Genomic DNA, 27,468 nt, shown 5'->3' with positions numbered 1-27,468 from the left:
GTCTTTGGAATGTTCTCTTGTCACCTGTTAGGGAATGCGCTGTAATAATTATGTTCCCTGGAACTTTCAATGACTAAGCTGCCTTGAACAGGAGTCAGGAAAGGCCCACCTTCCAGCAGATTCCATTCTGTGGGGTTGTCTTAGAATTGAGGTCTGAGAGCATTTCTTGATTATCTAGTCAGGTGGATGTGACTTAACTAAAGGCCAGTTTGGACCCTGTTGGAGAAAATCAAGTTCAGACACTTAGTCTGAATAGAAGTGAGGAATACGGTTACCTTTATCTCATTATCTAAGCTTTCTTTGGAGGATATACAAGCTTGTACCGCATGTGACAAGCATCACATATGGAGGGATTTTCTTTTCTGCTTTTTTCTCTGAAAAGTCCTTGGGTGATCAGGTCGTAGGCTATTTGGTGTAAAACCCAAACCGACCAGACAAACAAAAAACAAAGCAAAACAAACAAACAAAAAAGCCGTAGTTAATTTTATATTAAAATGTATAGCTTGAGAATCTTCATTGAAAAATCAGTAATCTTTTGCAGATTTGTTTAAATAGGCTTTGGTGCCTTTTAAGAAGATTCCCTTCCTGGTTGCTGTGTTTGGTCCCTTCAGAATTTGGGTCAGAACAATTCTCCAGGAAAGCAGCCATGTTAAACTGGTTGACTGCTAGGATGGCTTACATTACGGAAGAAGTTTCTACCTTTAGCCCTCTTTTTCTGCTGGTTTGCTTTCTTGGAAACATTATTACATCTGTTCTTAGGGGAGTTATAAAAGAGGAAAAAAGAGTTAACACACCGTGTTTTGTAACCGGCGTTGGCTTCTTGCCCTGAGTACTGTGTCTTTGCCGTCCGTTTCTCACTTCAGAAGTGCAGACGGGGTCCAGAGCTTCTCTGAGAGCTCCTCCCAAGCAAGGTGGAGCCGTGCCAATGGAAGGGGGCTGCAGGGATGCCTGCTAGGGCGGATGCGCTCCAGAGAGAGGGCAGGGGTTTATCTCCGCTTCCCATCGTCTGTCATTTCATTCTCTTTGGCTCCGGCTTTTTCCATTCGCAGCTGCCCTTGTTGTGTGTTGGAACCAAACTTCGCCTGTACAGAAGGGCTGTGGGCAGAGGGCCTACACGTGAAGTCGCTTAGCTTTTGCCCTGATGTAGTGAAGAGATCATAAAGGGATGAGCACAGGGGAAAAGCTGAGCGTGGGAGGGGCCACCGTGTCATTCCATACAGGGATGTCTGTGCAATAGGAAGACACAGAAGAATGGTTTTAGGGTTTTTTTTAGGTCGAGTGGAGATTAGTGATGGCTACATCTTTATGTGGCTTACGTGTATGGTCGATTTTCCTTATTCACGGTAGTTGAACGTGTACAGTTGCTGAGACCTCATCGAAGCTTTGCTTCTAGGGGAAACAGAGGGTTCGGTTCCTGCAGGCCTCTGGCCACGTTATTTTCATCAACCAATCACTGCATAACCTTGTTTTACGTGTGTTTCTGCTTAAAGACGCCTTATTAACTGTATACTGTTGATTCATCCATGTTGAAGTCGCGGTCAGCAGCCCTGTAGCTCATGCCTGAACCAAGCTTCTCCAACACACGTGTTCCCTCCCTACCGCACAGCACAGCCGTCTTGCCCTTCGGAACACCAGACAGCGCTGCAGCACCGTGCTTGGGGGCTGTTCTAAGCAGAGATGTCACCAACAAAAGCACAGAAATGCAAAACACGTGGCAGTAAATAGCCCACGGAGAGCACACTGGCTTACGGCCTGGGAGCTGAAACAGGAAGGTAGCACGAGGCCTCATTCCACCTGAGCTGGGAACGTGTGCACCAGCGGCTCGACCTTTTCACCCCGTGCTTGGTCCTTAAGTGACCACACCACCTCAGGTCTGGATCTGGGGCTACAGATAGATTTAGCAGGTAGGCAAATGCACGAATACCGTATCCTCAAATCATGAAAATTGACTCTGTGTGTATACACAGTGTGTGTCCCCGGGTATTAGATACACACATACACAGGTGTCTATTTTCAGGGACTTTAACGGCCTGAAAGCAGTCAGCGTTGTAACATTGGGTTGGCCCCAAAGTTCGGGTTTCGGAAAAATCCGAACGAACCTTTTGGCCAGCCTCGATAGTTGTGTCCTCTGGTCCCTCTGGAGATGCAGTGAGAGGTTCAAGTGTTTTAATGAGGGACAAAGACCTGTGAGAGATAAATGGGGGACGGGACTGAGTAAGGAAAGCCTCAGGACCTCAACGCGTATCTGATAAAGTTTGAGCCAGGCCCCCCCGCCCCCCCACCGTGAGCTCTGGAGTGGAGATTGCCTGATGGGTAGAGAGAAATGGCCTTGTTCAGTCGTGGGGCTGCTCAGAACAGAGCCATGGAGGATGGGCAGGTTCTTTCTTTCTTGAAAGGAAGAACTTTGCATCTCCACGCTGGCACAGGTGTAAACCAAATTTTGGACTTTGGTTTTATATATTAAAGAATTATTTTGCACCCATATTAGGTTGAAAGGAGCGGCATTCCCATTTCAGATCAAAAGTCGTCAAGTACCGGCAGAGTCTAATGGTCTAACCCAACAGAATCTTTTCAAGGTATAATGATATCGTTTAAGATGAGGATAACATCTGTGCCTTAAATCGCTTGTTGAGAAAAATCCACTGTACCTCATCCGAAACATGTTTGGACCCACCATGGAAGCCCGTCCGTGGTGTCCGGACTCCCGGATGATGCTTGGTTTTATCAGGACAGCCCCTCCCCCAAATGATGCTAGGAAGAGAATCGAGGTAGTATGAGGAGGTGCTGCGTTTGTGTGTATGTTTCAGGTTGTTTTAATCTGTGAACACAAGCTTTTCTGAGCAGCTCCTTCCTTTGCCTTCAGGTGTTGTGGGTGCTGGACGCTGGAGCTCCGTCATTGAGTAGGTGTTTTAAGAACAAACGGCAGATTTACAATGACAGCTTCTGCAGTGATGGGAATATTCCGTGCCGCTTGGTGGAACATGTAACCACCACTGTGTCAAGTTAATAATTTCTCAACTTGGTCTTAAAACCAAATACACGCAGTTCGTTTCATTAAAAATACCTAAGTGGTAAAGGATGGGTGGCTTCCAATGGTGGTAGAGTCAGTTTTTAAAAATTGAAAGGAAAGTGCTTTGTTGTGATTTGCAATTCATATAGATAAGTCCTGTAAGCGGTTTCATCTTGTCTGTTTCAGGTGAGATAAAGTGTGAGACTTTCTAATTGAAGTATAGGTCATTTACAATGTTGTGTTAGTTTCAGGTGTACAGCAAAGTGATTCAGTTTTTTATATATATTTATATGTATACACACACACACACATATTCTTTTTCATTTTCTTTTCCATTATGGTTTATCACAGGATATTGAATAGAGTTCCCTGTGCTCTACAGTAGGACCTTGTTTATCCATTCTCTGTATGTACTAGTTTGCATCTGCTAATCCCAAACTCCCAATCCATCCCTGCCCCCATCCCTCCCCCACCCCGCCTTGGCAACCACAAGTCTGTTCTTTATGCCTGTGAGTCTGTTTCTGTTTAGTAGATATGTTCATTTGTGTCATATTTTAGACTTCGTATGGTATTTGTCTTTCACTTTCTGACTTAACTGTTTGAAAATCGCTGAGTCCATCCCTATTGCTGCAAATGGTATTATTTTATTCTTCTTTGTGGCTGAGTAGTATTCCATTGTGTGTATATATATATATATATATGTATGTATGTATGTGTGTATGTATGTATATATGCACCACAGTTTCTTTATCCCTTCATCTGTTGATGGTTATTTCAGTTGTTTCCCTGTCTTGGCTATTGTGAAGTGTGCTGCTGTGAGCATTGGGGTGCGTGTATCTTTTCAACTTATAGTTTTCTCCAGATATATACCCAGGAGTGGGATTGCAGGGTCATACGGCAACTCTATTTTTAGTTTTTTGAGGAACTTCCATTCTCTTTTCCGTAGTGGCTGCACCAACTTATATTCCCGCCAACAGTGTAGGAGGGTTCGCTTTTCTCCACACCCTCTCCAGCATTTATTGTTTGTAGACTTTTTGATGCTGGCCATTCTGACCGGTGTGAGGTGATACCTCACTGTAGTTTTGATTTGCATTTCCCTGATAATTAGTGATGTTGAGCATCTTTTCATGTGCCCGTTGGCCATCTGTATGCTGAGACTCATTCTTTAAAAGGCATTTGTCCTCACCTGCATTCCTAGGTACAATGTCCTTCAGCCAAATAGTCTCCAGGAACACACAAAGCTGTAGTTGGATGAGGTTGGGTTTGTTGACCTTGCATCGCATTGAGGGGACCGTGGGACATCTCAGTCACAGGGTGCTAAGAAGACCTTGAAAGAGTTGGGCAGGGTTTATGGAATCGGGTCCCTGTCTGAGATGAGTGGTCTCTGAATTGTTTCCGTTCCAGCAGGAGAAGGCTGCAGCCTAGCCGTGAGTGCCAGGCCGGCTCCCAGCTGCCAGTGGCTGCTTTTCCCTATCGCTTATACATTCATGACTGAGAGACTAGATGGGTGAGTGACTGGGTGGGTGTGTGCCTCTTAATGATCACTCATTTTTAATACCGTGCATTGTAGCAGCTGGATGTGGTCCTGGTGTCACCTGTTAGCTTTTTTTTTTTTCTTTTCTGCGGTACGCAGGCCTCTCACTGCCGTGGCCTCTCCCGTTGCGGAGCACAGGCTCCGGACCCGCAGGCTCAGCGACCATGGCTCATGGGCCCAGACGCTCCGCGGCACGTGGGATCCTCCCGGACCGGGGCACGACCTCGTGTCCCCTGCATCGGCAGGCGGACTCTCAACCACTGCGCCACCAGGGAAGCCCACCTGTTAGCTTTTGATGCTGATGGAAGACCAACTTAATTCCTGCAGAGCCTTGCTGGGAAGGGAGCTGAGCATGACTCAGCATTATGGAACGTCAGGCTTAGTGGAGGTTGAGTTGTAATGTTGGCACTGGTCTGTGCTTTATGTTTTAGAGTTTCGGGTGTATTCTTTTTGATGCTTTTGTGAATGATATTTTCTTAATTTCATTTTCAGAATGTTCACGTCAAGTACTTGCAGGATATTACATTTTAAGGCAGTAGGAGACCTTTTTTCTTGCTAGTTACAGAAAGAGATTTTTCTCCTGGTTCAGTGCCTGTGTCTGTGGCACTGAGTTTTTAACGACCAGGAAGACCTTCTGAGGATTCGTTGGCTTCCTTTGGGTTTGCCGCTTTTTAGTTCTCCAGAGGACCAGTGACAGAGACTGTGTTTGATTTTTTTTTAAATTTATTTCGGTAATTTTCATTGAAAACGATTTATTTTGGTTGATTATAGACCACAAGAAGTTGCAGAGAGAGCGCCGAGAGGTCCTGTGTTCTGTCAGCCAGGTTCCTCCAATGGTGACGTCTCACATAAGCTTAGAGCAGCAGCAAAACCAGGACATCAGTGCGGCGCAGTATGGTTACGTCATCCACAGTCATTACTGGGAGTTCACCATTGTCTGCTTGTACTCATTTATGACTTAAAGTTAAGCGTGAGTAATATCTTCTCTCGCAAAACTCCAGTGGAGCATGAATGGAGCAGAAGGGGACGGAATGAGTTGAGGCTGTTAGACAAGCACCCGTGAAAGAGCCCCTTGACTTTCTTGGCGGCCGAAGTGGACGGGGCAGGTGGCAACAGCCCCCCCGGAAGGCAAGAGGGTGCTTTGGGTGGTTAAAATCCAGGTGCAGGCGGTGCCTGAGCCCCATGTGGGGCATGCTCCTTTTGTTTGCAGTGCTCAGATGAGAGAAACCATTTCCCCTTCAAGCTCCAGGCAGATTGATGGAGAATATAATGGGGAGGAAAGCCCCCCAGCTCGTCCATCACAGCCCGAAATCACCGGCCCCGGATTCAGTTACTTAATCAGTTCCCATACGCCTTGTTTTGTAGACGGATGGGACAACCTCTTTTCTCCCCTTCGGTGACGGTAGTTATTGTGTTTGGTGTTATCCACCCCACTTAGACCTCACTTTGGAATTTCTTTCTTCTCTTCCGTTTGGATGGTTTGCCGCATGTCTGATTTCTTTCTTCTCTTCCGTTTGGATGGTTTGCCGCATGTCTGGCTAGGAAAGTGGAGGCGTGACCTAAGCGTGTAATGGACGTGAATCTCCCTCTGCGTGGAATGTGGCCGGGTGGTTTTTCTTTCCCACCTCTCTTGCCGTGAAGGCGACGAGTTGGAAATGGTTAATGGTAGTCGTGAGACACCGCTGAGTGGTGTGACTCTGTTGGTGGGGGGGGGGGTGGCAGCGCTTCATCTCGAGAGCCACGTTACGGCGTGTTGCCCTCCTGGGGGTTCTGCGCGAGCTGCTGCTCGGGAAGTCAGGACAGTAGCTTGCAGTCTGGGCCTTGAGAAGCTCCTGTGAGTGAGGCGTGGAATGAAATTGCAGAAGCCGCGGCGGCTTATGGAAACCGGAGCCAGGCTGCTGTACTGGCTCGCGCCCCTGAGATGTGATAAGACTGGGAAGTGAGCTGCGAGGGCCATTGGTACCAGGGAGCCTGTCAGACACTTACAGCAGAGGCTTGCGGGCTGAACAAAAAAGGGTTTGCATCGCCAGAAAGTAGATGAGTGGTTGCCTAGGACCGGGGCTTTGGGTAGTGACTGCTGAAGGAGGGGGTCCGGGGCTGCTTCTGGGGAGATATAATGCACATGTTCCAAGGCTGATTGTACTCATCAGGGTTACACAGCTCTGTGAATATACTGAAAGCAACTGAACTGTATACTTCCGATGGGTGAATTGTGTGGTATGTGATCTGTATCTCAATAAAGCTCTTATACAAAGGGTTCGGATCCGCTTTCATACTTTGAAGCTCGCTCTGAAAATATGTCACGTGGTCTCACGTGGTGGTAGAAGCTCCTCGTGCGTGGACATGGTGTCACTTTGCGCGCGGGGAGAGCAGTTTCAGAGTGATCAGTTCCGGAGAACGTGTCCCTGCCTGTTGTCTCTGCTCCGGCAGAGCCAAGAACCAGGCGTCCGAGGTGAGCGGGCAGTGTGGCTGATATCAGAGGAAGTGGGGCGCTGTCCTCTCTGTTATATATTTTCCCTTTTCTCACTCTCCTTAGCCTCTTCCCCTACCCCAAACAACAACCAACCAACCAACCAAGAGAAAGCGTGAGATGGGGTTGTGGCGTGGCCGGATGGCCGCGTTTTGTTAGAAGAATGCATATACACGGGAGGGAAAATACAGCCAACGTACAGCGGCCCACCCTTTCTCAAGGGCCAACATAGAGACAAAGATGGAGATAGCAAAAGGGCAGACTTGTAATGCGTCCTTCTGACTATTGAGAGGTAAGGAAATTTTGAAAACAGTAGTATCTCAAGTCACTCTTTTCACCTTGGTTGAAACTGACATAGGTGGTTTTCCTTCCTTGAGCAAGGGAAATGTATACAGTGCAGGTGCTGCAGATGAATGACCTCGCTCTGTGTTGCTCTCCAGGGAATCTTGCTTGGAGATGATTAGAAGCGCATCGCTCTAAGTAATGTGAACTATTTCTCCATTCATAAACAGAGCTCGATAAAAAGCACATCCAGGTGGTCATTTAATATTTTCTGACACTCAGCGATTTTGCCATGAGCTTTGTAGAATTGGCCGGGTGCTTAAGCTAGTCGCGGAATGACTGAAATTGCCGGTCAGGTTAAAAAACCATGAGCACTTAGTCTCCTAAAGAAACGTCGTCTCAACAGCTATCTTTTGCTATTTTGTTGCTGCACGTGGTAACATGTCTTTGTTGCAGGCTGTGCATGCTATATTCAGTGGTGAGGGAGAGCTGAAGATAGAGGCTAGGGACTGAGATTCCTGGATGCAGAGCGTGTACGAGGAAGTGGCCCAGGAGAGCCGGACGAAGGGCCCCCCTGGTGGAACCAGCGCTCCTTTGTGTGTTTGAGAGTTTAATCTGCGGGGAGGGGATTTCTCTGTGACTTCCTGCATGTTGAAACCTGAGTGGCCTGTCCTGCCTTTGACCTCTGCTGTTTGGACTGTGGCTTCATTCACGTGTACCTGGTTCATTCTCAGTGCCAGGGTCACATCCTTAGGTTGACACCTGAACCTGAACTTTGGGGCTTGAATAGGGATGTAATTGAGCCTCGAGGCGGGGGTGGGGTGGGGGAGAGGGCGGGAGATAAGGATAAAAATCGTTCTGTTGGACCTGTGACTTTTTGGGTGCCCGCTGACCGCAGGGCAGTGTCCTGGGTACTTTCTGTAGCTGGTTTTGAGCCTGCACAACAAATCCAAACCCAGAAAGGCTCTTCCTGTTTTGCAAGTGGGGAAACTGAGGTCAGGGCAGTGATGTACCGGGTCTACCCCTTGGAACTGGGACTTCAGAGCCCACCCTCTCTCCCAGGGCAGCCCCGTGCTTCTCAACAGTGGAAGGTTTTTTACCCTGAATGCATTACACTCTTCAGTCTTAGGACTCCGCAGGGACACTCGGGAGTCGTGGGGTACGGGCCGGTGGCTAGACGCCAGGGTTGTGTACGTGGGAGCCCTGGAAGAATGACGGTGTCCGATTCCAAAAGCATCTTCTGAGGCAAAGCTTGAGATAGGCTTCCTTGAAGGCAGGGGCCAGACTTGGCCTGCCACCTGTTTTTGTACAGCCTGCGAGCTAAGAATGGCTTTGTATTTTTAAACAGCCAAAAAAAGAATACTGTTCTGTGACACATGAAAATGATATGAAATTCAAAGTTTTCTTGGAACCCAGCCACACCCACTCATTTAGATACTGTCTGTGGTTGCTTATTCCCTACACAGGCTGTTGCAACAGAGACCCTCTGGCCCCTGGAAGCCTGAAGTATTGACTCTCTGGCCCTTTCCGGAACCAGCGTGTGATCCCTGCCTGTTCTGAGGCCCATACCACCTCCCTGGTGTGACCCGCACTTCCTCCTCTCTCCTGATCTGATCCTCATTTGCACCCTATTCCCATCTAACCTTGCTTGCCGGAGCCTGGTATTCCACAATTAGAGAGTCATTTGTTCGACATGAAACTTTGTTCCAATTAAAATCCCGGGAGTCCCAGGAGAGGTAGTACATTAAACTCTACCAGTCATTTCTGCCACAGGATTGGAAGGGATCGGTGCTGGCTCTGTCCCAGCAGAGCAGGGCTGTAGCATAAAAGGGGGGGTACAGGGTGCTCCTGTGCTTGGTGGGAGAAGAGGGGAAGTTGGGTCATCCGGAAGAGACCTGTGTTCATGTCCTGCTTTTTCTGCTTCCCCACCTCAGTCACCCAGAGGCTGGCGGGATTGGTGGACAAAGGAAGATGCCCTGCCCACCATAGGCCTGGCTGACAGCCAAACGCCTTGGCTTCTCAGAGCGGAATTGTACGGCGCGGCAGGGCCCACAGCTGGGAAGTGGTACCACTGGCATTTGGCTCGCACAGTCTTCTTCCTGTGCCCTGGTGCTAACTACGTTCTAGTGCCTTCTGCGGAAGGCTTGGCGTAACGTACTAAGGGGGGTGACCCATTTCTTCCCTTTTTACCTGCTTGTTTTTTTTTTTTTTTTTTTTTCTTTTGCGGTACGCGGGCCTCTCACTGCTGTGGCCTCTCCCGTTGCGGGGCACAGGCTCCAGACGCGCAGGCTCAGCGGCCATGGCTCACGGGCCCAGCTGCTCCGCGGCACGTGGGATCCTCCCGGACCGGGGCACGAGCCCGTGTCCCCTGCATTGGCAGGCGGACTCCCAACCACTGCGCCACCAGGGAAGCCCTCACCTGTGTTTTTGATGGTTGCTTCTCTTGAAGCCTAGACAACGGTGAACGCACGTGGGGAAGATGAAATGTCACTCATTCCCGTCTTGCCCGTAGTAGCTGGTACCCCATACATGGGGGCAACCCCAATTCCCCCAGAAGCAGCCCAGTGATTCAGATGCTCGGCACTGAAGTGTCCGATCGCCACGCCATGGTGTGCTCCTTGGACGTTTTTTGTGGCCAGTTTACATTTCAGTTACGTTTGCAGGCTTTACAAGGCCATTCGAGACTGGCTGGGAGCTTGGTCATAGTTTTATAGCATTGTTTCTAGGAGAAAAACATTTCTGAGTGCGAAACCCATGAAGCCTTGGACAGTATCCCATCTGTAATTTGGAGGCCGCTCTGCTATCAAGATTTCTTCTTGACACTTGTCTCGTTCTGATGTGCATGGTGGCAAGCCAGAGCGTTCCATTAGCTGTGGTGTCCAGGGCGGCTTCTTTCCTTCGCGGTTCTTGTGTTTTCTTTCTCGATTTGTCAGACCCTTAGGACAGTGTGGTGGAGGCATCTACGTCTTCTGGTTGGGAGTGGCAGGGAGAGCGGGTTGGGAGAAGGGTTAAAATTAGCCAGAATTTAAAAGCAGCAGTGACAGCCCAGATCATTTTTCCTGTTAACCTACTTTGAAAGCTGCCAGAACAGTGGTAGAGTGGAAATTCTCCGGTTTCTCTTGTCCTCCTCTGGTAAGATCTAAAAATAACTTAAGGAGGAGCTGGGCACATGGCCCTTTGATCTCCTTGGCCTGGGATGTCTCTGGTTAGCAGCAGAGGCTCCCGGGACTCGGTGTTCTTCAGCGAGTGTGGGAGACGGTGGGTGGGGCCGGTTACTGTAATCTTCCTGGGTCTGTCCCTGCTTTCCATTTCTTGCTTCTCTAAATATTCTCTCTGCACACCTTCCCTTTACATCCCACCAGCTGGAATATGTGTACGGGAGCCTGGAACAGGACAGATCCCACCTTTATAGAGAACGGCTGGACTGGGTTTGTTAGCTGTTTTATCGAGGGCCTCCTGTTCCAGAATAAGTAGAACAAATATTAGACTCCCAGAGGCCCTGTGGTTTAGCTGGGGAACACAATGGCAGAACTGGATTTCACGTGTAGTAGAGGTGTCGGGAGTGCCCTGGAGCGTGGAGGTTGGGATGCCATCAGCTGAGAGCTGGTGAAATGGCCTGGAACCAGGGGCAGACATGGGGTGGAACCCTCCGTGGAGGAGAGCCGTGAAGGCGTGTGTCCGTAGGAGCCCACGCGCTCAGAGGAGGTGGGAGGAGGAAGCAGAGAAGCAGGGTGGTCGGGGCTGCTGAGGTGGGATTTGGCGCCCAGAGGCTGGGGGTGACGTGTGAGAATCCAGGTGTGGTTTTCAGGGTAGGAGCAGTGAGTCTGCAGCTGAAGACGGCATATGTGCGACGACGGGTGAAAGGCTGGAGGCAGTGGGTACACATGTCTCGGGGGGAGAGGTCCAACCTCAAAGGTCAGGGCAGAAGAGCCTTTGGGAAGGAAGCCAGTATGGGGGAAGGGGTTTTTAGTGGGGGAAGATGTGGTGTTTGAAAGCTAACAGGAAGTGAGAGGTTCCGGAGGTGCGATCAAGGACGGGGGCTGTAGTTCTTCGCCTTGGAAGAGGAGTAGTGGGGACGTGGCTTTCGGGACAGATGAGAAGGTAGTAAGTGCCTAGAAAAGAAGGTGATTCCTCTTAAGAGTTTTACCAAGACGAAGGTCTTGGTTTTCTAAGAGAACAGGGGGTCCTGACTCGAGGGCAGCCAGCGCTCGTAGGATCAGCTGATGCACGAGACAGATTCGGCGTTCAGACTGTCCTTGGGTGCAGAGGGTGTGAGCTTGGGCTGGGAGCTTGGCGTCTTCTTCCTGCCTCACCCCCTCTCTATCACCAACCCTACCTGGAATCGTAGGCGCCCTCTTTAGTCTACCCTAGGCAAGGCTTTCTGTGTAAGAGGTTATTGGAACTCATTGGTTTGGTTTCTAAAACGCCATGGATGGGGCTTCCCTGGTGGTGCAGTGGTTGGGACTGCCCGCCAGTGCAGGGGGCACGGGTTTGAGCCCTGGTCCCGGAAGACCCCACGTGCCGCAGAGCAGCTAAGGGAAGACCCAACGCAGCCAAAAATAAATAAATTAAAAAAAAAATCGATGGGTTGAAGCATAAACCAGGGCAGACTGCAAAGGATCGCTTGGAGACGGTCTCACCGAGCACTCTCCACTGCGGCCCTCTGCCCTGGTGAGGTGTTCTGCGTCCACACTGTCCGGTGTGAGAGCCACTGGCCGTGTGTGCCTGCGGATCGTCTGGGCTTCCAATGAGAGGGCAAGACGAGGAGGGCTTATTTATCTATTTTTTTATTTAATAAATTTATTTATTTTATTTATTTTTGGCTGCGTTAGGTCTTTGTTGCTGCACGCGGGCTTTCTCTAGTTGCGGCGAGCAGGGGCTACTCTTCATTGCGGCGCATGGGCTTCTGACTGCGGTGGCTTCTCTTGCTGCGGAGCACGGGCTCTAGGCATGCGGGCTTCAGTAGTTGTGGCACGCGGGCTCAGTAGGTGTGGCGCACGGGCTTAGTTGCTCCACGGCATGTGGAATCTTTCCAGACCAGGCCTTGAACCCGTGTCCCCTGCAGTGGCAGGCGGATTCTCAACCCCTGAGCCACCAGGGAAGCCCACGAGGGCTTATGTAAATGTGTGAGTGGGATGGTCTGTCAGCAGAGCCTCCAGGGGCCGTGGCTTGGGTAAGGCTGGAAGTGGCTGGCGGGGAAGTGGCCGGGGCAGGGTGAGGGCAGAGGACTCGTAGGAGGAAACGTCTAGGTACTCACGGCCCCCGTGAACCAAAGCTGGGCTAACTATATTTTACTTGCTTCTACTGGTATTTCTTCTTACTCATTAATTATGCTGTAAACTACAGGAAGTTTGGGACTATGCGTTTTTTCTGCTGAGCCTGGGAAAGTGATCGGCCCCGGCAGCCTTTTGCTAATTCTTCGCTAATAGATCACTGAGGGCCGTCTCTAATGACAAGCACTGGGGAGATGGCTTGATCTCCTTGGGTTCAGGGAGGGCAGGAGAACTCCTCCACGCCAGAAACACCTCCTCCATTTAACTCACTTGCTGGCCTCGCATCTTTAAATATCAACTCTCGTCAAGCCCTCCTCCTGTCTGTTGACATTTAGCCTTCAGAAAGGAAAAGGCCATCTCAGAGTTTCCATCTGTGAGCAGGGGGTTCTGAACATGTTGAAAACGTGGGCTTAATTTTGTGAGCTCAGTAAGAATTCATGTGGTTTGGGATCTGTTAAAAACTGTAGGCTTTGTAAGGAAACAAAACCTCTCGCACCTCTGTCTTCTGCAGACTCCCTAATGCCTTTAGTCTAGCGCTGCAAACACAAGCAGAGCGTTATGAAACAGCAGCAAAACCCTTTGCTTCATCCGCTAGCTTCTCGCTCTATTTCTGTCTCTCCCTCATCACACTTCGTAGGAGCACAGTTCCACGCTCCCCTGCCTTGCCCCTCTCAGCCCACACTCTCCTGGACCACGTGCAGTCTGGCATCCACCCCCCAGGCTCTGCCAGCGCCCTCCCCGGGGCCCCTGGCCCTGGGCCGCGGCCCCATCCTGCCCTCTCTGTTCCCCCTCCCTGCGTCCCCCAGCTGCCTGAGGGGCTCCGCAGAACCCCAGTGTTCAAGCATTAGTGTCAGGGAGGCACTGCGGTGGGTCCCCACTGGGCGATACTGACTTCACGCTCCTGCGCCCAAGGCTCTGAACAGCTTCCTTGTTTGTCCCCTTCTCAGACACCAGGATCCTAAACTTTCTTTTCTGCGTATGGACCCCCTTCAGCTGTCCATCGAAGCCTCGGAGGCATCTCGGAGTAGGATTTTCAAATGCATTCAAAGCTAGATAGGTTAGCAAAGGAAGCAATTACCAGTACTGGCATAAACAAAATTCCTGTGTGCCGTTACCCTCCTGCCGTCTTCCTTACTTTATGGTGGTGAAACATACCTGATGGGAAATGTGTCATCTTACCCATTTTCTGGTGCACAGTTCAGTGGCGTTAGTACCTTCCCATTATTGTGCAGCCGTCACCACCATCCGTCTCCGGAACTTGTTCGTCTTCCCAGACTGAAGGTCTGTCCCCATTCAAGACTAACTCCACGTGCCCGCACCCTCAGCCCCTGGCCCCCGCTACTCTGCTTTCGGTCTCTGTGAACGTGACTGTTCTAGGTGCTGCCCATCAGTGGAGTCATACGGCATTTGTCCTTTTAGGTCTGCTCATTTCACTTGGCCTGATGTTCTCCAGTTTCAGCTCTGTTGTAGCCTGTGTCAGAATTTCCTTCATTTTTAAGGCTGAATCGTATTCCACTGTGGATAGACCCCATTTCGTTCATCCGGTCATCTGTTGATGGACATTTGGGTCCCTTATACCTTTTGGCTATTGGGAATAATGCTGCTATGAATCTGAGCGTCCAAACATCTCTTTGAGACCTGCTTTCGATTCTTTTTTTTTTTTTTTTTTGGCTGCACTGGGTCTCCGTTCTGCGTGTGGGCTTCCTCTAGTTGTGGCGAGCGGGGGCTACTCTTCGTTGCGGTGCGTGGGCTTCTCATTGCGGTGGCTTCTCATGTTGTGGAGCACGGGCTCTAGGCATGCAGGCTTCAGTAGTTGTGGCACGCGGGCCGAGTAGTTGTGGCTTGCGGGCTCTAGAGCGCAGGCTCAGTAGTTGTGGCGCACGGGCTTAGTTGCTCCGCGACATGTGGGATCTTCCCGGACCAGGGCTCGAACCCGGATCCCCTGCATTGCCAGGCAGATCTTAACCACTGAGTCACCAGAGAAGTCCTCAGTTCTTTGATAGGTGCTTTTTGAGCATTTTAAATAGCACTATCTAGCAGTGGCTTTAACCGCTACCATCATTTCCAAGTAGTGGTGAGTGTCAGCAGTATTTTAAAGTGTCTGAGGCATCTGTAACCTGTTATGAAAATGTCTGCAATTCCTATTGGTGAGAATCTTGGGGGTCTGCTGTTTCCACAAAGGCTTGCTGCCTACGTTTCTAATGGAGTTAGGTGAAAGGTTAGTGAAAATAAAGTTGTTGCTTCCCCTCCCCACACAGAACCCATCCAGATTCACTGACCCTGTTGAACTTTGGCCTGCACATAAATTCCAGCCAAGTCGGGAGACTGACTTTCCCGGAACCCACGTGAAACTTTCCACCTCTGACGCTGCGGAGACTGCACCCCTCTGCTCTGTTACCCCCAACTAATATCCCGTCTACTGAAAATGCTTGCTTAGCTGGGGCTTCTTCCTCTCACCCACTCATTCATTCATTCAACAGGTACTTGGTCAGCTCTGTGTGACGAGTGCTCCCCTAGGTACTCGGGATTCACAGCGGTGAGGAAAACAGATGAGGTTCTTGTTGCCGTGGTGTGTACAGCCCCACCGGAGAGGGGGAAGAGAAGCCAGCATGTGCACACAAAGATTACAGGATCTCAGCAGTGATGAGTATCACGAGGAAATCCAGGCAGTGGTGAAAGTCTGTGTCTTCATTAGTCACAGGGGCGGGGGCGTTTGAGATGGGACCTGAGGGATGAGTGGAGTGGGAAGGGTTGCCTAGCCAAGGAACAGCTTATGCAAAGGTCCTGAGGTTGGCCAGGAGTGGATGAGCAGAGGGAGAGAGGGCCTGGCCAGGGCTCCTTGGCCGTGCCTCTGTGAGCTGAGTCAGGCAGTTAGCTCTCACCCTGGAGTGTCGGGCAGCGTCGGCGGAGGGGAATGCCAGGTGGGGGGGGTTTGGCGTCTCAGTGGAGAACGATTTGGAGGAAGTCAGCAGCGAGCTGGGTTGACCGATGGCATCTACTAGAATATTCTAGAGGAGTGCTTACCTGGCCTAGCGGGTGGTCCAGGACACGGGGGAGGAGGGTGTCGGTTAGAGACCAGACCCTGGCATTTACTAGGTTTCTTGATTTCTGTCCGTTTTCCTCTCCCCTCACTCCCCTTCCAGTGAAACCCATAATACTCGATTCCGCTTATGCGCTTATATTCCTGTCTTAAAGTGTATTCTTTTTTTTTTTTTTTTTTTTTGCCGTATGCGGGCCTCTCACTGTTGTGGCCTCTTCCGTTGCGGAGCGCAGGCTCAGCGGCCATTGCTCACGGGCCCAGCTGCTCCGCGGCATGTGGGATCTTCCCGGACCGGGGCATGAACCTGTGTCCCCTGCATCGGCAGGCGGACTCTCAACCACTGCGCCACCAGGGAAGCCCAAAGTGTATTCCTTTTAAATTCCTATTAGACTTGAGGGCAGAGACTTAGCTTTACTTGGTTTGAGTATTTGAGATATTATCCATAATTATTGACTTGAATGTATGTTTTTTTTTGGAGCCTGCATTCCTAGGTGTTTGGACAAATTTCCCAGTGAGAAAAGTGAAAACATAACTATAACTTGTAACAGCAGATACTGTGGGGAGTGCTGTGAGCCTGAGCTCCTGTTCCTAGGCCTTCCCGAGAGTATCCAAGTGGGGTATAATTGCTTCATAAGGAGACAGTTTTCACTGAGATTTACGTTACAGATTTTGCTTCTCAAAAAGAAATTATCTGGATTTTAGCGGAAAAACTATATAGTCTCCCGAGTGTCGTTTGGCCTTCGGTTGTGTTCTGAGAGCTGCTTATGGGCAGGAGGAAATAACCCATTTCGTCTGTAGTATAAACGTGTATCGGTCTTTAAAGTATATGTGACCCATAAAACAATACCAACCAGGCTGCAGTTACAGTCATTATGTAAATCAAAAGTTTTGGCGTGCACGCGCCCTTTGTGTTTTTCCTTGTTCGCGTGGGGTAGATAATTTTTCCCAGAGAGATTTTGGGTTAAAACAAGGCCCAATCCTGTTTGAAGTGCAGGCTGTTCTGGCTTTATTTTTCCTCCTTCTGCCTGAGAGGGTTGAATGCTGAAGGCTTTAGTGATGTGAGTGCGCGCGGGGACATTCCTGCCTTGTTTTTCCTTCTAGTCCTGTTTCCTGTGGAAGAAATAAGAGTAACGAGTGCAACATGGTTCAGAATGAAGGGCGTGTGTGTGTGTGTGTGTGTGTGTGTGTGTGTGTGTGTGTGTGTGTGAGAGAGACAGAGAGAGACAGAGAGAGACAGAGAGAGACAGAGAGCGAGAACACACACAGAGAGAGAGAGAGAGAACAGTCTCTTTGTAGAGTCCAGCCAGCTCTCACCAGAGGTCTGGCTCTGGGAGCTTTACTGAACTTCTCGCCGCTCATTTTGGGGTGAGAGGTGCAGATGAGCTCAAACTAAGCACACAAAAGTAGCAGAAGAGACCATGTGCTTTTATAGATGATGCCCCTGTTTTCCCCATTCTGTGGACGGCTGTCGGGCCTGGTCCCTTCCTGGCGAGGCTGTGGAGCCTGGGGAGGGAGAGCCTGCCCCCTGGGCCTGCCCGGCTCCCTCACAGGCAGTGCTGGGGCCTGGACTTGGCCCCGGGATCTCTGTCTTCATGGGTGGTTGACGTTTGTCTGTGTAGGGCCGAGTCGTACCTGGTTTGGCCTTGGAAGTCGCACGTCTCAGGCAGCTCCGTTCCTCGCTGCCTGGAGTGGGACCTCAGCCCTGACCCATCTGATAACTGAGCGTGGCCTTGCCCCAGTCACATTCCATTCATGGCCACTGGAATTGGAATCTCATGTGGTTTTCATGTCTCATGAAAGATTATTCCTCTTTTGATTTTTTTCCTCCCACCAGCCACTTAAAAAATGTAAAAACTATCCTTAGCTCGTGGGCTGTCTGAAACAGGCAGTGGGCTGCGTCGGGCCCCCGGGCTGTAGCCTGCGGTCCTCTGGCCCACACACGCGTTGACTGTAGATCTGTGTGCTTCTCACTGCACGTGTTTAGAGCTGTTTCTCTCTCAGAGCAGTCTCTCCTCATTTTCATTTTTTTTTTTTTTTTTTTTGCGGTACGCGGGCCTCTCACTGTTGTGGCCTCTCCCATTGTGGAGCACAGGCTCCGGACGCGCAGACTCAGCGGCCATGGCTCGTGGGCCCAGCCGCTCCGCGGCATGTGGGATCTTCCTGGACCGGGGCACGAACCCGTGTCCCCTCGATCGGTAGGCGGACCCTCAACCACTGCGCCACCAGGGAAGCCTTCTCATTTTCTTGACATGCGTTGAACTAAGTGTCCTTGTCCGCGTATGATGGATTTGTTCATACATGTGTTCTGGGACGAAGCAGCTTCCTTTCAGCGTGATTCTGTGTTTGCTCTCTTCATCCATAGGGCAGGTGGTGAGTTTCCTCAGTAAATCCTTTTGGTAGCTGAATCTGTGCAGGCTGGGGGCCTGCTGTTGGTGATGTCAAGGGAGACGAGGGAGTCGGTTCTTGCCCTCCTGGAGGTGACAGGCCGGTTGGGGAGACAGGTATGGAAAAGCGCTTACAGGCCATACCAGGGTACCAGAGGGCAGCACCCGGTGATCTTGGAGCTGCCCTGCTCTAGAGGTGTAGACGGGCTCTCCCCCTGGGCTGAGCCAGGAGAAAGCTGAGAGCTGGAGGTTGGGTGGGAGTTCAAATGGGCCAGGAGGGGGCAAGTCTTGCTTGTCAGTGACCCCTGCACGCTCGCCCACTGGCCCTCTTCCCTCTCCCCTGCGGCTTTCCCTGTTGATAAGCTGGGTGGGAGGTCTGCAAGAGGTCGTCGTTGGTTGGTTTTAATGGAGGTATAGTTGAATATAGTTTCAGGTGTACAACACAGTGATTCACAATTTTTAAGGTTATCCTCCACTTATAGTTGTAAAATATTGGCTCTGTTCCCTGTGTTGGACAGTGTCCCTGTAGCTTATTTATTTTATACCTAGTGGTTTGTTCCCCTGTCTCCCCTCCCCCTGCATTGCCCCTCCCCCCTTCCCGCTTGCCACTGGGAACCCCGAGTTGGTTCTCCATGAGTCTGTTTCTTTTTTGTTATGTACATTCATTCGGTTTTTTAGATTCCACGTATAAGTGATAGTGTACAGTGTTTGTCTTTGTCTCACTTACTTCGCTTGGTATAATAGCTTCCAGGTCCACCCATGTGGCTGCACGTGGCAAGATTTCATTCTTTTTACGGCTAATATTCCACTGTATGTATACCACATCTTTTTCCATTCATCTGTTGATGACACATAGGTTGCTTCCATATTTTGGCTACTGTAAATAAGGCCGCTGTGAACATTGGGGCGCATGTATATTTTCAAATTAGGGCTTTTGGTTTTTTTGGGCATCTACCCAGGAGGGGACTGCTGGGTCATATGTGACTTCTATAGGTTGGGCTTTTGAAGCATGACTGTAGCTGAGAAACACACCGCCCAGCACCTCTGAAGATGCCCTCCGTGCTTCCTCAGATACCGGGGCTGCATCGGGCCTTGGGTGCAGCACGTGGGCTCTCTAGTTGTGGCGCGTGGCCTCTAGAGCACTTGGGCTTTGTTGCCCCACGGCACGTGGGATCTTAGTTCCCCGACCAGGGCTCAAACCCGTGTCCCCTGCATTGGAAGGCGGATTCTTAACCACTGGACCACCAGGGAAGGTCCCTACCGTGGTTTCTTCTTCTTTTTTTTTTTTGCGGTACGCGGGCCTCTCACTGTCGTGGCCTCTCCCGTTGCAGAGCACAGGCTCCGGACGCGCAGGCTCAGCGGCCATGGCTCACGGGCCCAGCCGCTCCGCGGCATGTGGGATCCTCCCGGAACGGGGCACGAACCCATGTCCCCTGCATTGGCAGGCGGACTCTCAACCGCTATGCCACTAGGGAAGCCCCCGTGGTTTATTCTTAATGAAAGAGAGGAAAAACGACCAGAAACACATTAGTTGTACGGGGCCCTTTGAGGAAAAGGACAATTCAGATCTCATCACTGCTTTATTAATTGTAGTGTGACTTCAAAAATGAAAAGGTTTACCATAATCCCTTTAGCCTGGATTTAGTCACTGACCCTACATGTGCATTAAAATTTTTTTTTTTTGATATTTTGGTTCATTTTTTTCAGGGGTCGGCAAAGTTTTGTGTAAAATGCCAGATGGTCAGAAGTTTGGGTTTTTCGGACCATATGGTATCTGGACACCGTGTGGCAAAAAGTGGCCGTTGGTTATATGGACAGACATTTCCACTGTTGCGCATCCAGTCACTGGAACTTCTTTCCCGCCATGGAAGTGAGCTCTGTATCCATTAAGCAACGGCTGCCTGCGCCCCTCCTCAACCCCCGGCAACCACTGTTCTGCTTTCTGTATGTGTGAATTTGATGACCCCTGTACCTCATAGAAGTGGAGTCACGTGGTGTTTGTCCTTTTGTGACCGGCTTTTTTTCACTGAGCGTGCTGTCCTCAAGGTTCATCCATTTTGTAGGGTGTATTACAATTTCCTTCCTTTTTACGGCTGTATAATATTCCACTACCTAACAGCAAATAAGTTATTGAAAGTAGATTTTCTTTGGTTACTTAAAGTCATTTTTATTGCCTTATTTTATTTTATTTTGGCTGCGTTGGGTCTTCGTTGCTGCGCGCAGGCTTTTCTCTGGTTGCGGCGAGCAGGGGCTACTCTTCGTTGCGGTGCGTGGGCTTCTCATGGCGGTGGCTTTTCTTGTTGCGGAGCACAGGCCCTAGAGCGCACGGGCTTCAGTAGTTGCGGCGGGTGGGCTCAGGAGTTGCGGCACGCGGGCTCCAGAGCGCACAGGCTTCAGTAGTTGTGGCTCGCGGGCTTAGTTGCTCCGCGGCATGTGGGATCTTTGCGGACCAGGGCTCGAACCCATGTCCCCTGCATTGGCAGGCAGATTCTTAACCGCTGCGCCACCAGGGAAGTTCCACCTTAGCTCGGCACAGTTTCCTAGGCATTGTCCTCATGGAAGGAAGTCTTAGGAACACACAGACTTTCCCATTTGAACAGTGAGGAGTCCTTGAGAGGCCCTGGAGCTCACTTGATTGTGAAGTACAAATTGTACGGTGGTGGCCTCTTGAATTAGGGAAAAAACGCCTGTGAAATAGAAGCTTAGGAGGGAACACCGAAAATGCTATCCAGAATTCACCAGGCTTTCTTCATTTGCTTAGCTCGGAGTTGGGGGCCGCCTGAGAAGGCGAGCCCACTTGCGCAGGTTGGGTTTCCGAGGTGGGGAAGCTCGGGCTGCCGGGCACGGGCTCTTAGGATCAGCACGTGTGGGTGGGAGAGGCAGGGAGAGGCCAGGTTCGGGGGAGGGGAAGCCAGGTGGGAGGGACTCACAGGGCCTCGGGTGACCCCACTGCAGTCTAGACACCCTTGTAACTGCCCCCACTGGCCGATTGCTGGGGCCTGACCTTGGCTGAAGGCCACTGCTGCCCTTTGGGGGGATCTAAGCGGCACAGTCTAGCTCCCATTGCCCCGATGAAGTGTGTTGTTGACCATTCCCGGGAAACCGGCATCGAAAAATTACTGAGGCGGGAAGTTCTCTGATTGTTTCATTTGTTTTTTGTTTCTCTTGGAAAGCTGTTTAAAAATCAGGGTATGACTTGTTAAAACTTAATCACAGAGGAAGTGCCTGAAGTGAGATTTTGATTAGGTTCTGTGTCAGGGGAAAGTATTTACTTGGTGGCCCGTTTTTGAAAATCGAGTTTTATTGGGACATGGCCACACGCATTGTTTTCCCCAAGACTTTCTTCCCTGGGGGCAGAGTGGGTAGTAGCTACAGATACTGTCCCGATCCCAGAGTTGAAAATATTTATTATGTGACCCTTTGTAGGAGACATTTGCCACCCCTGCTCTGTGCAGTGGCCACAGCTTTCTGGGATCCAGAAATCAAAGGCAGTCTTGTTTTTGTTTTTTTTTCCCCTCTTTCCCAGTTTTTGTGCGATGTAATTGACATACAGAGCTGTGTAAGTGTAAGGTGTACAGCACAATGATGTGACTTACATACAACCTGAGATGATGAGCAAAGTTTAGTGATCATCTCTGATAGATACAACATAAAAGAAGAAGGGAAAAATATTTTTTCCTTGTGAGAGCTCTTAGGATTTGCTCTCTTGACAACATTCATGTGTAACATACAGCAGTGTTGATTACACTTGCCATGCTGTACATTACATTCCTAGTACATTACATTCCATGTAATGAATGTACATTCAATTCACTGCCTTCGTCCACTTCCCCCTCCTCTGGTAAGCACAAATCTGATCTCTTTTCCTGTGACTCTGATTGTCTGTTTGATCGTTTTTGAAGTTTAATTGACCTAGGAGGCTGTGTCATTTCCAGGTGCACAGCACAGTGATTCACTAGGTCTGAACATTTCAGAGTGATCAGCGTGGTAGTCTAGCTACCATCTGTCCGCATACAAAGACGTGACATTGTAATTGACTGTGTTCCCCAAGCTGCACGTTTCATCCCCGTGACCCACTTATTTCGTAATGGAAGTTTGTCCCTCTTCATTTCCCTTTCGTGTGTCACGCACCCCTCACACGTCTTGGGAAGGGTGACAGCACACTCAGCGTTGGCCCGCGATACAGAATTTCAGGCTGGTTGAAGGATGGTCCCCCCAGGGGTGCGATGAGCTCAGAATCCGTGTAGGTGCGGGGGGGCTGAGTGCAGTCTGCGGTTCTGCACGGCTGCCCCACGAAGTAGCCAGCGTCTCTCTGGTTTCCAGGGCTGAGACAGGCCAGCCTCGGTCGTGGGCGCTGCATTTCCTCAGGAAGGGCTTCGGAGGCTCTGGGTGAAAACTGGTAGGAAACCTCCACTGCAGATGCTTTTCCTCTCCCAGACATGGACGAGCAGGTTAATGTCTTAGAAACACACCGTACGGAGGCGTGAGCACAACCCGGGACACAATAGAAAACCTCGTAAGTGTGAGGGAAAGCATTTATGAATTCCTCGACTTAACAGGGTGATTTTGAAGAAGGAGCACGAGAAGGATCCTGTTTATCCTTGGCTTTCAAATGAACATATGTTGATAAGAAGCCGGGTGTTACTTTAATGGAATGAGGTGGTCTTTTCTCTCATCTGGCTGCTCTTTTGTTAAACAAGTAGCTTCTGGGTCTGCTTGACCTTGTGGGGTCACCAAGTCCAGAAAACTTTTTTATTAATGATTTTTTTCTCTCTTCAAGTTTGCCTGCTTCTTAATAAATTGGCAGAAATTAAGAGTTTCCTTAAATTTTGCCAGCAGGATTTAGAAGCAGTGAAAGCATATGCGGTCATTACATTTGAAATTGTCTGGGTAAATTATAGTTTAAAATTCAATTTATACTAAATCTTACACTAATGAACAGACCACACATCACATATGTATATATATATATATATATATATATATTTTTTTTTTTTTTTTTTTTTTTCCTGTACACGGGCCTCTCTCACTGTTCTTGCCTCTCCCATTGTGGACCACAGGCTCCGGACGCGCAGACTCAGCGGCCATGGCTCACGGGCCCAGCCGCTCCGCGGTATGTGGGATCCTCCCGGACCGGAGCACGGACCCGTGTCCCCTGCATCGGCAGGCGGACTCTCAACCACTGCGCCACCAGGGAAGCCCAATATATCTTGTTTTTTAAAAAGTAATGACTTTTCTACAGCGTTTTTCTTCTAACATAAAGTGTTTTTTTCCGCCATTTTATTGAAGATGAAATGGGAATTCTTTTTTTTTTTTTCTTTTTTGCGGTACGCGGGCCTCTCACTCTTGCGGCGCACAGGCTCCGGACGCGCAGGCTCAGCGGCCATGGCTCACGGGCCCAGCCGCTCCGCGGTATGTGGGATCCTCCCGGACCGGGGCACGAACCCGCGTCCCCTGCATCGGCAGGCGGACTCTCAACCACTGTGCCACCAGGGAAGCCCCACACATCACATATTTTTATGTTCTTAAATTATCCATGGCTTTAAAGTGGTAAACCAGTGCTCTCTTTTTTTTTTTTAAAGTACTGCATGTTTCCTTTTTTCCCCCCGCTACCCCTTCAAAAGTATTTACATTTTTCTTTCAGAGCAAAGTGAGAAAATCCTGCCGGCCTCTCAGTTTTAAGGACTAGTACTTGTCTTTCCATCACAAATATGCGTGTTTTCTGGCTTGACTTCAACCCATGAAATGTTAACATGTAGCAGGAGGAAGACAGTTCTGGATTCGATCCAGAATACATCTGTTTTTTTCAATGGCACGTTTTACCCTTTCACCTTAATTCACACCTTCACATCGTATTTTTAGATGTATTCAATTAGAAACAGCTCCCCTTCTCAAACAATGGAATGTTTCACATTAAAGGTTAAACACAGTCACTGTAAGAGCATTTTCTCTGGGCTGTTTGTAAAGCGATCCCATAGGCAGCCAGCAGGTCACCCTGGAGCAGGGACGGGTGTGTTGATGTGGGAACTGTGCCGGCCGGGCTGGTAAACTGGATGAAGCGCAGGAGAGGCCCAGGGGCTCCAGATCCCCTGAGGGGTGGGGCCTCACTGATCTGCTGCCCTCCTCCCTGCCCTGGCTGTGCTGGGCTCAGAGCAGTGTCACCTGCTGTCCCTAGACATCTCCCCTGGGCTGTCCCGTAGCATACGTGCACCTAAAAGATTATTTACCTCTGTTTCCTCCTCTCCCACCCCCTGCCCGAACTGCCCCAGCTCTGGCCACTGTTCTTAACTTGGGAATAATAATAGTGTGGACTTAACAAGGGCATCGTGAGATTCAAGGTAAAAGCCTTTGGGCCCGGCGGGCTTCCTGATTTTCATCTTTCTGCTCCACCTGTGTGCCCAGCTCTTCCCCCAGCCCCCAGGGGTCCTGGCCGCTGAGCATCCCCCCTTCCCCACGGCAGAGGACGCTGCTTCTACGTCAGCTGCACCGCCTAACTGGGCTGCCGTTGGAATCTCCTGGGAGCTTTCCAGGTTTTTCTGGTGCCCAATTCCTACCTCACAGAGACAGGTTGAATCCTGGGTGTGGCCCCGTTTTAAAAACGATAGTGTGTGTTGTGTGCTTGGGATGTACGAGGAGTTCTGTTGGGTACTTTGTATTCACTCTCTCAGGAAACCCTACTGATGGCCTTCATGTCGTATTATCCCATTATACAGGTGAGAAAAGAGAGGCGTAGAGAAAAAAGAGGAATTCCACCCAAACACATGAGGGCCCGGGGCAAGACAAATCGTGAAGCCTCTTCTCTTCTGCTTTTTCTGTCCGTACCTCGGACCGAGAGCTGGGCCTGGCACAGAGCGTGGCGTAGCATGTATTAATTAGTCTCTGAGGCCTGCCATAATGAAGTGTCGCAGACGGGGTGGGGCAGGCTTCAAGACCCGCCGTCCTGGAGGCTGGAATGTGAGATCCAGGCGTGGGCAGGGCTGGTTCCTCCTGAGGCCTCTCTCCTGGGCGTGTAGACGGCCGTCTCCTCCCTGTGTCCTCATGTGGTCGTCCCTCTGTGTGTGTCTGTGTCCTCATCTCTTCTTATAAGGACACAAGTCCTGTTGGAGTAGGACCCACCCTAGTAACCTCATTTAACTTAATCATCCCTTTAAAGACCTGTCTTCAAATACAGCCAGATTCTGAGGTCCTGGGAGGTTGGGGCTTCAGCATCTGAGCTTTGGGGAGACACAGTTCAGCTGTAACAGCGTGAACACTTGACACAGGTGTGTCGGATATGGGAGAGCGTGTTTCCTTTCTGCGTCCTTCGGGATGGCTTTCTCTACCTTCTTATTTCGTAACCGTGCATTCCCTTCCCCCTCCCCTCTGGTTTTTCAGAAAAACCTTATGGTCCTCAACGGTGTCTAAACGACATTTTGTAAATGTCAGTGCTACACTTGAGAGAAATGTTCTGATGTTAGGGAGATACACTGGGAAGACAGTTTTTGCCAAGCTTCGGTTTCCTTCTCAGTGAAAATCTTCAATGAAAAGACATACTTCCCTTTTTCCCGGTGTTGAGAAGACGCAGTTTTCAAGTTCTAAGCACAAGGAAAATCGTCAGATTGCTCTGCACTCCTCTGTGGACATTCCTGACGCGTGGTTGGTGGCAGTAAGGCCAGTGCAGTTTCCAAGGCAAAAAGGGACTGCCTCGAACACGGTGGACCCAAAGGAAGGACAGAGTGATGCTTTGTGGTACCTTGAAAACGTGAGAGTCAGGGATGCTAAATTACCAGGCCAGAAGGGTCAGGTTGCCGGAGATTCCGACCTGGTCACTGGCTGTGCTTCTGGGTGTCGTACTCGGTGCTCCTGGGAGCGGCTGGGAACATCCAGCAGACGTCCTCTGGCTGTGGCTGAGCTCAGCCCGGATCCGCGCTTTGTGTGTTACTGCTTTAGAAGTCAGTAGACCCATCGTTAAGGGGTATCGTTAATACTGAACGCTTAGTATTAATGGACAGCGTGCTTCATATTCTCTTTGTTTGGGTATAAGTGGATAGACTAGTCTGTCTATAAAGTTCTGTATCCAGGCGTACCTCTGTACATTCCTACTGTGAAAAGCCTGTTTAGAACAAGCTATTTTAATGGAATTATGGGTGTGGGAGGAGTACAGTGATGTACATTCAACAGACCAGCAGTAGAGTATCGGTGACAAAGATTGGTGAAATTGAGGTGGGGGGCATGCATGTTTACGGTCATGCGATTTATTCCCTAAACGTGTGTGAATAATTCACTCTTTATGCTAGAATGGCTTGACATTGATCAACCTGAATTAGCCAGCGAGCGCCTTGGCACCCATGTTGTACCAGTCAGATACCCAGTGGTGCCATGATTTTTAATGAACTCCGACAGCTTGAAGTGCACAGTAACAGGCATTATCCCGTGATGAGCTCAGTCCATGCCCTCTATGTTTTAAAGTACCTTACAAGCAGGTATTATGATAGCTATTAAGTGGCTGTTACATCAGAGCTATCAGATTTTAAGTGTATTGGGCAGTTCTTGTTTGGCCAAGCATTGGAATTGAGCGCTTGTATCATGTGGTGGTGTCGTACTGCCACTACCCTGGAAACTTAAATAAGTCCCGTTTGGTACACACAGGTAGTAATTGCGAGATAATTTCCATGGAACCCGCCTATAAACGTTGACCCAGCAGCCCTCTTTAGCGTAGCTGTAGAATCAAAGCACAGCTCATTCTAAGAAGGCGAGGGCACGTCTTCTAACTGGGGCGCTTCCCGACCACTGTGGTGCGTTTAACCTCAGCGGGAGGGGAGTGCAGCTACAGACCGAGAAATGGCGTGAAGGTCACAGACTGCTAATTGAATTTTCACGACAAAGACACTTGCCAGCTACTGGATTGAGGCAACGACTTGAATTTCTCTTCTGCTTGAAGGATGCGAGCCATCTTTCTGCACCAGAAGCTGAAGTGCAGAATCTGTTCACAGACGTCTTTTTCCGATTTTGATTATTCCCGGAGTGGTTTCGAGGCTCTGCGTTGCTGCTGTTTGTGTTTCGGTCTTGAAGTAATTACTCAAAGGTCAGTCCTCATTCCTTCCAGAGTTACCAAAGGCTTTTGAGGTAATCGTTTGGAGCGCGGTTCTGTGTGGCCGGTATTTCTTGAGCGCTCGCTTGAGCGAGGCACAGCGTGGCGGCCAGGTGGGGCGTCTCAGGGATCTTGGTCCTTACCGTCGAGACGTGTCCTGTCTAGCGTGATCTGTGTACGTTGGTGACAGAAATGTCCTCGCCTTCTTGTTTGGCTGTGTTGAAGAGTTTGCTGTTAGAGGTAGTTTTGCTTCCTATTGCAGCTACCTCACTCTCCAGCACTGTGCTGGCATATAGTAGGTGCTTAGTAAGTACCTATGGAGTGAGTGGAAGGATGACCTTGACCTGCCCGCAGTCTGCCCTGTGTCAAAGGCTTCGGCTGTGCTGAGGACCATTGACCCCTGAT

The 27,468-nt window shown here is 50.0% G+C and overlaps 1 protein-coding gene across 15 annotated transcripts in view; it reads left to right on the top strand.

Moving 5' to 3' along the window:
- The window catches only part of TBL1X (transducin beta like 1 X-linked), a 225,265-nt gene that overhangs the window by 24,323 nt on the left and 173,474 nt on the right, over positions 1-27,468 (top strand). The window lies entirely within an intron of this gene.

This window comes from Tursiops truncatus, chromosome X (assembly GCF_011762595.2).
Source record: "Tursiops truncatus isolate mTurTru1 chromosome X, mTurTru1.mat.Y, whole genome shotgun sequence".
Taxonomy (NCBI): Eukaryota; Metazoa; Chordata; class Mammalia; order Artiodactyla; family Delphinidae; genus Tursiops; species Tursiops truncatus.
The sequence above is the reverse complement of the archived record's forward strand: the minus strand, read 5'-3'. Positions and strand labels throughout refer to the sequence as shown.